General features: G+C 49.8%; 1 long non-coding RNA gene across 1 annotated transcript; it reads left to right on the forward strand.

Annotated features, from left to right (window-relative positions):
• Positions 1–4,030: 4,030 nt before the first annotated feature.
• Positions 4,031–10,577, forward strand: LOC115182574 (uncharacterized). Its single transcript, XR_003873818.1, has 3 exons — positions 4,031–4,172; positions 5,224–5,337; positions 10,522–10,577. It is a non-coding gene; the product is annotated as an uncharacterized LOC115182574 (long non-coding RNA).
• Positions 10,578–13,545: the final 2,968 nt, after the last annotated feature.

The raw sequence follows: 13,545 nt of genomic DNA on the forward strand, positions 1-13,545 counted from the left end.
ATGCAGACTGTAGCTCTGATACATACACTGTTCTAGAACACATGCAGACTGTAGCTCTGATACATACACTGTTCTAGAACACATGCAGACTGTAGCTCTGATACATACACTGTTCTAGAACACATGCAGACTGTAGCTCTGATACATACACTGTTCTAGAACACATGCAGACTGTGGTGCTGATTCATACACACACTATTTTCTTTTTCTGTCTCTCTCTCGCTCTCTCACACATGCATGCGCATGTGCGCACACACACACACACACTGCAGTACAGTATAATAAAATGTGTGTGTCACAGGGTGCACAGGAAACAATCTCTCCTTTATGTGACCGGGATGTCATTAATCTTTATGGAGGTTAACAAATTTGCTAGCATGGAAGGTATATTTCATACCCCGACGGCCCACAATGAGGCCACTGTAGCGCTGCCCACTCTAGCTCCAAACTCCTTTCAGTGTGTGTGTGTGTGTGTGTGTGTGTGTGTGTGTGTGTGTGTGTGTGTGTGTGTGTGTGGTTGGATTCAATACTGCGCACCTCAAGTCAAGGTTTGAGTTTCTTCTCTCAGAGTAATGTGTTTGTGTGGAAATGTATGTGAAACACGGATGAAAACATTGTCCGACGCTATTTATTTTGTTACAAGAACAAGAATACATATGCATATGTGCTATTACTCATTACAGGCACAGAGAAATTGTCTGGTTGCATTTCTCTCTGTAGCAGAGTCCCAAACCCTGCTACAATGTGATTCCATGCTTTCAAGGATCTCTGTCTCTCTCTCTCTCTCTCTCTCTATCGCTCTTTCTCTCTCTCTCTGTCTCTCTCTCCCTCTCTATCGCTCTTTCTCTCTCTCTCTGTCTCTCTCTCTCCCTCCCTCTCTCTCTGTCTCTCTCTCCCTCTCTATCGCTCTTTCTCTCTCTGTCTCCCTCTCTCTCTCTCTCTCCCTCCCTCTCTCTCTCTCTCTCTCTCTATCGCTCTTTCTCTCTCTCTCTCTTTCTCTCTCTCTCTCTCTCTCTCTCTCTCAGGGCAGTATTTCTAACAGGGAAGTGGCGAGTCTTCCATTAGATTTCCATTAGCTCAGATTTGTATGATTAGTTCTAATTAATCAGTTAAGGCTGCAGCCGTCACTCCTCCCTGCCCGCTTCTCAGATTAAATTTTTACCCTCATTTTTCAGCTCGCCACCGAGCGAGAAAGCGAGGGAAAGAGCGACAGAGCGAGAAAATGAATGACCGAAAAAACGAACGAGTGCCAGATTCTAGGGAGCTGTTTCATTTGTGTCAAACCTCGACGGCGCTCGATAGTCATTGGTCGGTGGCTGGGGCGGCCATCCCTCACTGTAATGAAGCCTATTGATGTTTGTAGGGCTTTGATTTCCCCCTGGTGAAATACGATACACAACGCTGCTAACTGCTAACTGAGTCAAAACAGCACCCACAGCTACCACCTCTCTCTCTGTTCGCTAAGCTAGCACCCTGCTCTAACAAGAACGGTGAAAACCAGATGACTAAAGTCTTGGTTGTGTGGCACTTTCTGAAGTATACCTGTGTTTTGGACAGCCATTTCCAAGATCAATGTGTAATACATAGCTGTTATCCTGCTGCATTACAGACTTTTAGTAGAATAGTTTGGTCTGTGCAGCGAGGAATTCATATGAACCCACTGAGATCCTATGTGTGATGATGTATGGTCATTTCCTCACTTTTCAGCTGCCATTACTGCTAGATGGACGATCGATTCATCAACCAGCCTCTGCTCCATTCTCTCCCCTCCTCTCTTCCTCTCTTCTCAGCCATCACCTCTCCCATCTCTTACCTCCCCTCTGTTACCCTCATTTCTTCATCTGTTTGTACCCCCGTGTCCCTCCATGCCTCACTCATTGTCAAACAAGGCCAGGGTCCTTTGTCTGTGTATGAGTAGGCTGAGACAGTGCCTGTCACTATTAGCTCCACTCTGCCTGAGGAGGGCCATCTCATGTCAGTCACACTGCTTCAGTCTAGGAGGGTTAGATCCACTCTGCCTGAGGAGGGCCATCTCATGTCAGTCACACTGCTTCAGTCTGGGAGGGTTAGATCCACTCTGCCTGAGGAGGGCAATCTCATGACAGTCACACTGCTTCAGTCTAGGAGGGGGTTGGGGAGATCATACAGTCAGTTGGTGCCTAGTGTTTGGAAATTGTGTAAATCATTTTGTGTGTGTGTGTGTGTGTGTGTGTGTGTGTGTGTGTGTGTGTGTGTGTGTGTGTGTGTGTGTGTGTGTGTGTGTTACACATTGTCTTCTTGTTTTGGTGTAGAGGGTCAAATAGATGTGGCTATTGTAGCAAGATAACTCTAGTTAGACACCTGGCCGGGATACGGCTTATTTCACTGTCTCTCTGTGTTAACTAACTGACACGGCTTATTTCACTGTCTCTCTGTGTTAACTAACTGACACGGCTTATTTCACTGTCTCTCTGTGTTAACTAACTGACACGGCTTATTTCACTGTCTCTCTGTGTTAACTAACTGACACGGCTTATTTCACTGTCTCTCTGTGTTAACTAACTGACACGGCTTATTTCACTGTCTCTCTGTGTTAACTAACGGACACGGCTTATTTCACTGTCTCTCTGTGTTAACTAACGGACACGGCTTATTTCACCTGTCTCTGTGTTTAACTAACGGACACGGCTTATTTCACTGTCTCTCTGTGTTAACTAACTGACACGGCTTATTTCACTGTCTCTCTGTGTTAACTAACGGAAACGGCTTATTTCACTGTCCTCTGTGTTAACCTAACGGACACGGCTTATTTCACTGTCTCTCTGTGTTAACTAACTGACACGGCTTATTTCACTGTCTCTCTGTGTTAACTAACGGACACGGCTTATTTCACTGTCTCTCTGTGTTAACTAACGGACACGGCTTATTTCACTGTCTCTCTGTGTTAACTAACTGACACGGCTTATTTCACTGTCTCTCTGTGTTAACTAACTGACACTGCTTATTTCACTGCCTCTCTGTGTTAACTAACTGACACGGCTTATTTCACTGTCTCTCTGTGTTAACTAACTGCCACGGCTTATTTCACTGTCTCTCTGTGTTAACTAACGGACACGGCTTATTTCACTGTCTCTCTGTGTTAACTAACGGACACGGCTTATTTCACTGTCTCTGTGTTAACTAACTGACACGGCTTATTTCACTGTCTCTCTGTGTTAACTAACGGACACGGCTTATTTCACTGTCTCTCTGTGTTAACTAACGGACACGGCTTATTTCACTGTCTCTCTGTGTTAACTAACTGACACGGCTTATTTCACTGTCTCTCTGTGTTAACTAACGGACACGGCTTATTTCACTGTCTCTCTGTTGTTAACTAACGGACACGGCTTATTTCACTGTCTCTCTGTGTTAACTAACGGACACGGCTTATTTCACTGTCTCTCTGTGTTAACTAACGGACACGGCTTATTTCACTGTCTCTCTGTGTTAACTAACGGACACGGCTTATTTCACTGTCTCTCTGTGTTAACTAACTGACACGGCTTATTTCACTGTCTCTCTGTGTTAACTAACTGACACGGCTTATTTCACTGTCTCTCTGTGTTAACTAACGGACACGGCTTATTTCACTGTCTCTCTGTGTTAACTAACTGACACGGCTTATTTCACTGTCTCTCTGTGTTAACTGACTGACACGGCTTATTTCACTGTCTCTCTGTGTTAACTGACTGACACGGCTTATTTCACTGTCTCTCTGTGTTAACTAACTGACACGGCTTATTTCACTGTCTCTCTGTGTTAACTAACGGACACGGCTTATTTCACTGTCTCTCTGTGTTAACTAACTGACACGGCTTATTTCACTGTCTCTCTGTGTTAACTGACTGACAACGGCTTATTTCACTGTCTCTCTGTGTTAACTGACTGACACGGCTTATTTCACTGTCTCTCTGTGTTAACTAACTGACACGGCTTATTTCACTGTCTCTCTGTGTTAACTAACGGACACGGCTTATTTCACTGTCTGTCTGTGTTAACTAACTGACAGCCGTTGTTGTGTCTGTGTCCCTGTAGGAGCCCGTGGTTTAACGGCTGGGGGTTCAACCTGCCTAGGGGCCAGTCTCTGCTGGATAAATGGAACCAAGTCCCAGAGGGCATTGACATCCTCATGACCCACTGCCCTCCCCTCGGTGAGTCCAATTAACCAATCACATTCACAACCCGTCATCACTATGCCTATTGGGGCCGCCCTTATTATTTAAATCCATCCGAATATATTACGGAGTAGGTTAGGTTGCATGTGTGTGTGTGCGTGCGTGCGTGTGTGCGCATGTGTGTGTGTGTGTACACTCCTCTCATCTCAGCCCTCCTCCCCTGCAGAATTCTAATGTTCCCAACCAGTCTGGTTCTATATTTGACAGTGGAACTTTGTTTACTCCCTCAGTAGAACATGAAATTGTTTTCCTTAGTTGTTGAGCTACAGTTGTTTTCCTTAGTTGTTGAGCTACAGTTGTTTTCCTTAGTTGTTGAGCTTCAGTTGTTTTCCTTAGTTGTTGAGCTTCAGTTGTTTTCCTTAGTTGTTGAGCTTCAGTTGTTTTCCTTAGTTGTTGAGCTTCAGTTGTTTTCCTTAGTTGTTGAGCTTCAGTTGTTTTCCTTAGTTGTTGAGCTTCAGTTGTTGAGCTTCAGTTGTTCTTGTTCCTTTGTGTCTTTCTATTCTGTGTCTGGTATTATTGATGGATTTCCTTCCTCTCCTACTACTGCTACGGGTGCTGTTTGATTGCATGGAAACTCGATTTCACACCAGTGTGACAGAAGCTGGAAATGAGTGGCTGGGGCCGGAGCTAAGGCTGGGGCCGGAGCTAAGGCTGGGGCCGGAGCTAAGGCTGGAGCCGGAGCTAAGGCTGGGGCCGGAGCTAAGGCTGGGGCCGGAGCTAAGGCTGGAGCCGGAGCTAAGGCTGGGGCCGGAGCTAAGGCTGGGGCCGGAGCTAAGGCTGGAGCCGGAGCTAAGGCTGGGGCCGGAGCTAAGGCTGGGGCCGGAGCTAAGGCTGGGGCCGGAGCTAAGGCTGGGGCCGGAGCTAAGGCTGGAGCCGGAGTATGGAGAAAGGGAGAGAGGTGTAGAGGCTGGGGATAAGACTTTACCTACATAAATAGAAAAGGTGCATGGCTTTACCAAGTAACTATTGTGCTAGGTTATTGTTGCTGTCTTATCTAGGTTTGTTGTCTTTCTTGCATGTTCCTCAGGGTTCAGAGACTGGGTTCCTAAGGAGCTGCAGAGGGTGGGCTGTGTGGAGCTGCTCAACACGGTCCAGAGGAGGGTCCGGCCCAAACTACACGCCTTCGGAGGAATACATGAAGGTCAGTCAGGATGCCTGCCATAGACACACACCCCCCACCACGACCCAAGGTAGAAGAAGCCATTGGAGTAGGGATGGATTAGAGAGAATGAGAGATGGGTTGTCATGGTTCTGTTCAGTACTTTCTCCTGCTTAGACAGGGATGGGGGAGGTGGTGTTGGAGACATTATGGGGTGGACAGGGTGGGGAGGTGGTGTTGGAGACATTATGGGGTAGACAGGGTGGGGAGGTGGTGTTGGAGACATTATGGGGTAGACAGGGTGGAGAGGTGGTGTTGGAGACATTATGGGGTGGACAGGGTGGGGAGGTGGTGTTGGAGACATTATGGGGGTAGACAGGGTGGAGAGGTGGTGTTGGAGACATTATGGGGGTAGACAGGGTGGGGAGGTGGTGTTGGATACATTATGGGGTAGACAGGTTGGAGAGGTGGTGTTGGAGACATTATGGGGTGGACAGGGTGGGGAGGTGGTGTTGGAGACATTATGGGGGTAGACAGAGATGGGGGAGGTGGTGTTGGAGACATTATGGGGGTAGACAGGGTGGAGAGGTGGTGTTGGAGACATTATGGGGGTAGACAGGGTGGGGAGGTGGTGTTGGATACATTATGGGGTAGACAGGTTGGAGAGGTGGTGTTGGAGACATTATGGGGGTGGACAGGGTGGGGAGGTGGTGTTGGAGACATTATGGGGGTAGACAGAGATGGGGGAGGTGGTGTTGGGAGACATTATGGGGTGGACAGTGTGGGGAGGGGGTGTTGGAGACATTATGGGGGTAGACAGGGATGGGGAGGTGGTGTTGGAGACATTATGGGGTAGACAGGGTGGGGGAGGTGGTGTTGGAGACATTATGGGGTAGACAGGGTGGAGAGGTGGTGTTGGAGCCATTATGGGGGTAGACAGGGATGGGGGAGGTGGTGTTGGAGACATTATGGGGTAGACAGGGTGGAGAGGTGGTGCTGGAGACATTATGGGGGTGGACAGGGTGGGGAGGTGGTGTTGGAGACATTATGGGGGTGGGGAGGTGGTGTTGGAGATATTATGGGGTTGACAGGGTGGAGAGGTGGTGTTGGAGACATTATGGGGTAGACAGGGTGGGGAGGTGGTGTTGGAGATATTATGGGGTTGACAGGGTGGAGAGGTGGTGTTGGAGATATTATGGGGTGGACAGGGTGGAGAGGTGGTGTTGGAGACATTATGGGGTAGACAGGGTGGGGAGGTGGTGTTGGAGACATTATGGGGGTAGATAGGGATGGGGGAGGTGGTGTTGGAGACATTATGGGGTGGACAGGGTGGGGAGGTGGTGTTGGATACATTATGGGGTGGACAGGGTGGGGAGGTGGTGTTGGAGACATTATGGGGGTGGACAGGGATGGGGGAGGTGGAGTTGGAGACATTATGGGGGTGGACAGGGATGGGGGAGGTGGTCTTGGAGACATTATGGGGTGGACAGGGTGGGAGGTGGTGTTGGAGACGTCATGGGGTAGACAGGGTGGGGAGGTGGTGTTGGAGATATTATGGGGTAGACAGGGTGGGGAGGTGGTGTTGGAGACATTATGGGGTAGACAGGGTGGGGAGGTGGTGTTGGAGACGTCATGGGGTAGACAGGGCGGGGAGGTGGTGTTGGAGACATTATGGGGTAGACAGGGTGGGGAGGTGGTGTTGGAGACATTATGGGGTATGACAGGATGGGGAGGTGGTGTTGGGAGACATTATGGGGTAGACACGGTGGGGAGGTGGTGTTGGAGACATTATGGGGTAGACAGGGTGGGAGAGGTGGTGTTGGAGACATTATGGGGGTGGACAGGGATGGGAGAGGTGGTGTTGGAGACATTATGGGGTAGACAGAGTGGGGAGGTGGTGTTGGAGATTTTATGGGGTAGACAGGGTGGGAGGTGGTGTTGGAGATTTTATGGGGTAGACAGGGTGGGGAGGTGGTGTTGGAGACATTATGGGGTAGACAGGGTGGGAGAGGTGGTGTTGGAGACATTATGGGGTAGACAGAGTGGGGAGGTGGTGTTGGAGATTTTATGGGGTAGACAGGGTGGGGAGGTGGTGTTGGAGATTTTATGGGGTAGACAGGGTGGGGAGGTGGTGTTGGAGATATTATGGGGTAGACAGGGTGGAGAGGTGGTGTTGGAGATATTATGGGGTAGACAGGGATTGGGGAGGTGGTGCTGGAGATATTATGGGGTAGACAGGGGGGGAGGTGGTGTTGGAGATTTTATGGGGTAGACAGGGTGGGGAGGTGGTGTTGGAGATATTATGGGGTAACGGGGTGGAGAGGTGGTGTTGGAGATTATGGGGTAGACAGGGTGGGATGTGGTGTTGGAGATATTGGGGTAGACAGGGATTGGGAGGTGGTGTTGGAGACATTATGGGGTAGACAGGTGTGGGGAGGTGGTGTTGGAGATATTATGGGGTAGACAGGGTGGGGAGGTGGTGTTGGAGACTTATGGGGTAGACAGGGTGGGGAGGTTGTGTTGGGGACTGGTTAGGGGTAGACAGGGATGGAGGTGGTGGTGTTGGGGACTGGGTAGGGGTAGACAGGGATGGTGGTGGTGTTGGGGACTGGGTAGGGGTAGACAGGGATGGAGGTGGTGGTGTTGGGGACTGGGTAGGGGTAGACCGGGATGGAGGTGGTGGTGTTGAGGACTGGGTAGGGGTAGACAGGGATGGAGGTGGTGGTGTTGAGGACTGGGTAGGGATAGACAGGCATGGAGGTGGTGGTGTTGGGGACTGGGTAGGGATAGACAGGGATGGAGGTGGTGGTGTTGAGGACTTGTTAGGGGTAGACAGGGATGGAGGTGGTGGTGTTGAGGACTGGGTAGGGGTAGACAGGCATGGAGGTGGTGGTGTTGGGGACTGGATAGGGGTAGACAGGGATGGTGGTGGTGGTGTTGGGGACTGGGTAGGGATAGACAGGCATGGAGGTGGTGGTGTTGGGGACTGGATAGGGGTAGACAGGGATGGTGGTGGTGGTGTTGGGGACTGGATAGGGGTAGACATGAATGGGGAACGTGATACCCCATACCCCTAATCTGCCTCTGGGCTAAAGACATGCTTCACTGATCTCTTCCTCCCTACCTTCCTCCCTCAGTCTTTCCTTCCCCACCTCCCTCCCTCAGTCCCTCCCTCCCTTCTCTCCCTCAGTCCCTATCTCCCTACCTCCATCCCTCAGTCCCTCCCTCCCTCAGTTGCTCCCTCCCTACCTCCATCCCTCAGTCCTGCCCTCCCTACCTCCATCCCTCAGTCCCTCACTCCCTACCTCCCTCCCTCAGTCCCTCCCACCATCCCTCAGTCCCTCCCTCCCAACCTACCTCCATCCCTCAGTCCCCCCTCCCTCAGTCCCTACCCTCCCTCAGTCCCTACCTCCCTCCCTCAGTCCCTCCCTCCATCCCTCAGTCCCTCCTCCCAACCTACCTCCATCCCTCAGTCCCTCACTCTCTCATTCCTACTCCCTCAAGTTCCCTCGCCCTACTTCCCTCAGTCCCTCCATCCCTCAGTCCCTCCCTCCCTCCATCCCTCAGTCCCTCCCTACCTTCCTCCCTCAGTCCTTCCCTCATCCTCAGTCCCTCCCTCCATCCCTCAGTCCCTCCCTACCTCCATCCCTCAGTCCCTCCCTACCTCAGTCCCTTCCCTCAGTCCCTCCCTACTTCCCTTCCTCAGTCCCTCCCTACCTCCCTCCCTCAGTCCCTCCCTACCTCCCTCCCTCAGTCCCTCCCTACCTACCTTCCTCCCTCAGTCCCTCCCTACCCCCTCCCTCAGTCCTCCCTACCTACCTTCCTCCCTCAGTCCCTCCATCCCTCAGTCCCTCCCAACCTCCATCCCTCAGTCCCTCCCAATCTTCCTCCCTCCCTATCTCCCTCCCTCAGTCCCTCCCTATCTCAATCCCTCAGTCCCTCCCTCCCTATCTTCCTCCCTCCCTATCTCCCTCCCTCAGTCCCTCCCTATCTCCATCCCTCAGTCCCTCCCTCCCAACCTCCATCTCTCAGTCCCTCCCTCCCTACCTCCCTCCCCTCAGTCCCTCCCTACCTCAGTCCCTCCCTCCCTACCTCCCTCCCTCAGTCCCTCCCTACCTCCCTCCCTCAGTCCCTCCCTACCTACCTCCCTCCTCCCTCAGTCCCTCCCTACCTACCTTCCTCCCTCAGTCCCTCCCTACCTACCTTCCTCCCTCAGTCCCTCCCTCCCTCAGTCCCTCCCAACCTCCATCCCTCAGTCCCTCCCTCCCAACCTCCATCCCTCAGTCCCTCCATCCCTCCCTCCCTACCTCCATCCCTCAGTCCCTCCCTCCCTACCTCCATCCCTTAGTCCCTCACTCCCTACCTCCCTCAGTCCCTCCATCCCTCAGTCCCTCCCTCCCTATCTCCCTCCCTCAGTCCCTCCCTCCATCCCTCTGTCCCTCCCTACATCCATCCCTCAGTCCCTCCCTACCTCCATCCCTCCGTCCCTCCCTCCCTCCATCCATCCCTCAGTCCCTCCCTCCCTACATCCATCCCTCAGTCCCTACCTCCCTCCCTCAGTCCCTCCATCCCTCAGTTCCTCCCTCCCTACCTCCATCCCTCCGTCCCTCCCTACCTCCATCCCTCCCTACCTCATCCCTCCCTACCTCCGTCCCTCCCTCCGTCCCTCCCTTCATCCCTTCCTACCTCCATCCCTCAGTCCCTACCTCCCTCCGTCCCTCCCTACCTCCATCCCTCAGTCCCTCCCTCCGTCCCTCCCTACCTCCCTCCGTCCCTCCCTACCTCCATCCCTCAGTCCCTCCCTCCCTACCTCCCTCAGTCCCTCCCTCCCTACCTCCCTCCCTCCCTCCCTCCCTCCCTCCCTCCTCAGTCCCTCCCTACCTCCCTCCCTCAGTCCCTCCCTCCGTCCCTCCCTCCCTACCTCCCTCCGTCCCTCTTTACCTCCCTCAGCCCTCCCCCCTACCCCCCTCCCCACTCCTCCCTACCTCCATCCCTCAGTCCTCCCTACCTCATCCCTCATTCCATCCTTTATGTTTTTAATTAAGGTGTGAAATGAATAGACTCAGTTCAGAGAGAGACAATTAAAGAAGTCTCTCAGAAAGGAACGCACGCTGTGGGGTTTTGATTAGTCCATTAGACAATACGGTTTCTCACTTCATGGCCATTGTTGATGATGCATTGGACTTCCCCGTAGTGTGTGCTGATGATGCGTTCTCCCCTCCACAGGGTATGGCATCATGACTGACGGCTGCACCACGTTCATCAACTCCTCCACGTGCACGTCAGCTTTCAGCCCACCAACCCCCACATCGTGTTCGACGCCCAACCCCTCCAGCTCCTGAGAATGACCTGTGAAAGGGGGGGGTTTGGCCAGAATAACCTTCTTTTTTTCTAACAAATAATGTCAAAATAATTATATTCAGTGTTTCTCTCAAATATTGTTATTTGTAAGCTGTAAGTGAAATAGTGTGGGGGGTGTAGGGTTAGAGGTGGGTGGAGGGGTGGGCAGGTTATAGGGTGCTGAGTGGTTATACAATCTTACTATGGAAGAAAAAGCAGTCGGATCTGTAAGATAAATGATGCTTTGTGAATTTGTACAATTTCCTTCGTTTTTGGGGTTTGTGTTTGCTGGAAACGTCGGTATTGGATGCCATTGTTGATTTTGTACGTTATGTTTTTTTTGTGTTTGGTTTCATTTTGTTTCCTGGACAATTCTGCTTTCTGATTGGCTGACAGGGACGATGCCTTAAACTAGCTTTAATGTTCTCAGCTAGAGCCCCACTCTCTGCAAGCTCAGAGAAAGACCTTATTTATTATTAACTTGTCTATCAACCCAGTTAAACTACACCACACAGAGCAGGGAAAGAAATCTATCAAATTATACGCTTGAGATACTCTAACATCTACCGTCTGCAATTCTGATACATCTGGAGAAGAGCAAGTATTGTGTATATATATATATAAATATATATATACTGTATTCAATGTTATATAAAAGATCTGTACTAGAAGTTGTTGGTTGAAAACATCCTGGTGGGATTTTCTTTCTGGTGTCTTCGCCTGTATTTGATTTAGCTTGTTTCAAATGTTCTTGAAACGTTTTTTTATTAATGTTCATGTCTTACTCCCTGTTAGGGTCGAGCAGGGGGCTCCAACTCCTCCAGTCTTTGAGTGTTTCTGGGGGTGGAGGCTTTTGTTCCAGTCCAGCAGGAACACACATCTAACTATGTAATGTAGTTGTTTATTTGATGGAGGTTTGTTAGTGCTGGGCTGGAACAAAAGCCTGCCCAGGACCGCAGTTGTAGGCCCCTAAGGTAGAAGTTCATGGATGAGAGAAGAAATGTTTTGAGTTTAAGACTCAATTCACTATCCGACAGGCGATGGTTGGTTTTCTTTTACGACACACCTGCCTAAAAAAGGTTAAGTTGTCCTCTCCATTGTAAATCTGATAGTATTTGTGTTTTTATAGCTTTCTTTCTCATTTTGCACTGTGTGTAAATGCAATCTTGCTAGCACAAAAAAATGTTGCCAAAAGCGGTCTCAACTTTGCAACTGTAAATGCTCCTTTCCACTCTGTTTTGTTTCTCTAGCTATTTCTCTCTTCTGTTTCTCTGGCTGTTAGTTTCCTCCTTGTAAGTCTGCTCTCTCTCTTTCTTTCAGTTCATTGTGATATATTTAGCTGCTTTTATATGCAAATAAAATTGCAAGATTTTTACTTAAGAAGCATTGTCTTGTTGTTGATCAATCATACAGTACCCCGTCACGACTGTTATTACCCTTAATTTGCAATCATAAAAAATGTGCAATGTATAATCATGCTAGTATGAATAGCTTTAAATTGGTTTGAGATAATTACTGGACATCCGCTCTATTATAAATTCTCCTGCCTTTTGAAGTGATTTGTGGATTTAAATGAAGGATGCTCAGTGTTTATCCGTCATTGTAGCTGTTTTGTATCTGAAAGTTAATTATGAAATGGTTATGTATTCTCTCACTGGAGACACTGGAATCTGATGTTTGAAATGATAGAGGTTTACTTGGGTGAATCTATGCCCCTCCTAGGGTGCTTTTAGACAGGGCTAACATAGGCTATATAAATATCCATTCCCTTTGGATGTACAGAAAAATACATTTACAATATAAAAACGTTATCAATGAAACCCAGAATTGTCGCAGGAAATACCATCATTCTCACAACCCCCAGTTTAGTTGCCAGCAGAATCTGCAGTATATTATATGACGCTTGTGCTTACTGTCAGACGTCCTGTGACAGTCCTGTGGGGGTGTTGTCTTTATGTTTACCATGCCTGCTCTTAAGGACATCCACCATGGTTCAGCCAAGCCGCTCAGGGCTTTGTGTGGGCGAGTCATGCCCTAATCCTATTTCTCACATGAAACCAAGCAGACCGTCTTTAGAGTGTTATGCACCGTTACATAAAGATATGCAGGGTTTCATAGGGCTAATGGTTGTGGTTTATTTGGGTGTAGAGTATATCTGCTAGAGCTTGATCTTCTAATCCTGTTTGGATCAGTTGGTGTGTTGAGGAGTGCCAGGTTATACATCAATAGCCTGATCAGGTGAAGGGGTGGGGAGTTATACATCAATACCCTGATCAGGTGAAGGAATTTCTCAAACTAGACACACTAATGTACTTGTCCTATTGCTCAGTTGTGCACCAGGGCCTCCCACTACTCTTTCTATTTGGTTAGAGCCAGTTTGAGCTGTTCTGTGAAGGGAGTAGTACACAGCATTTTAGATTTTCAGTTTCTTGGCAATTTCTTCTTTCTCGCATGGAATAGCCTTCATTTCTCAGTACAAGAATAGACTGACGAGTTTCAGAAAAGTGTCACATCTGCTCCAGCTACGCCCTCTGGTTTGTTCATCCGTGTCTTCTTGACCTGCAGTTACTCCCCTGTACACTCTCTCTCCCTCTCCCTCTCCCTCTCTGTTGATTGTGTGGTTGGAGACAGGTGGCTGGAGTCAGAGCAGATCCCTACCAGCTGCAACTCGTTCCATAATCAAGACCTCTACAAATACTCAGTCCTGCCACTTCTACTCTGCCAGATCGTAATCCTGCTCAGTCGTTCATGATTCTAGCCATTTATGATTATTCAAGATCCTGTTACTCTGCTGTGCCTGTATCCCTGCCTGACACCGTTTATCCTCGCATTGCAGTTTACCTCTCTGGCTCCTGTCTCCCCATTCCACATCTCACCACCCAACTACCTTGCTCTGGATTTTATTCACCA

This window comes from Salmo trutta, unplaced genomic scaffold, assembly GCF_901001165.1.
Source record: "Salmo trutta unplaced genomic scaffold, fSalTru1.1, whole genome shotgun sequence".
NCBI classification, from domain to species: Eukaryota; Metazoa; Chordata; class Actinopteri; order Salmoniformes; family Salmonidae; genus Salmo; species Salmo trutta.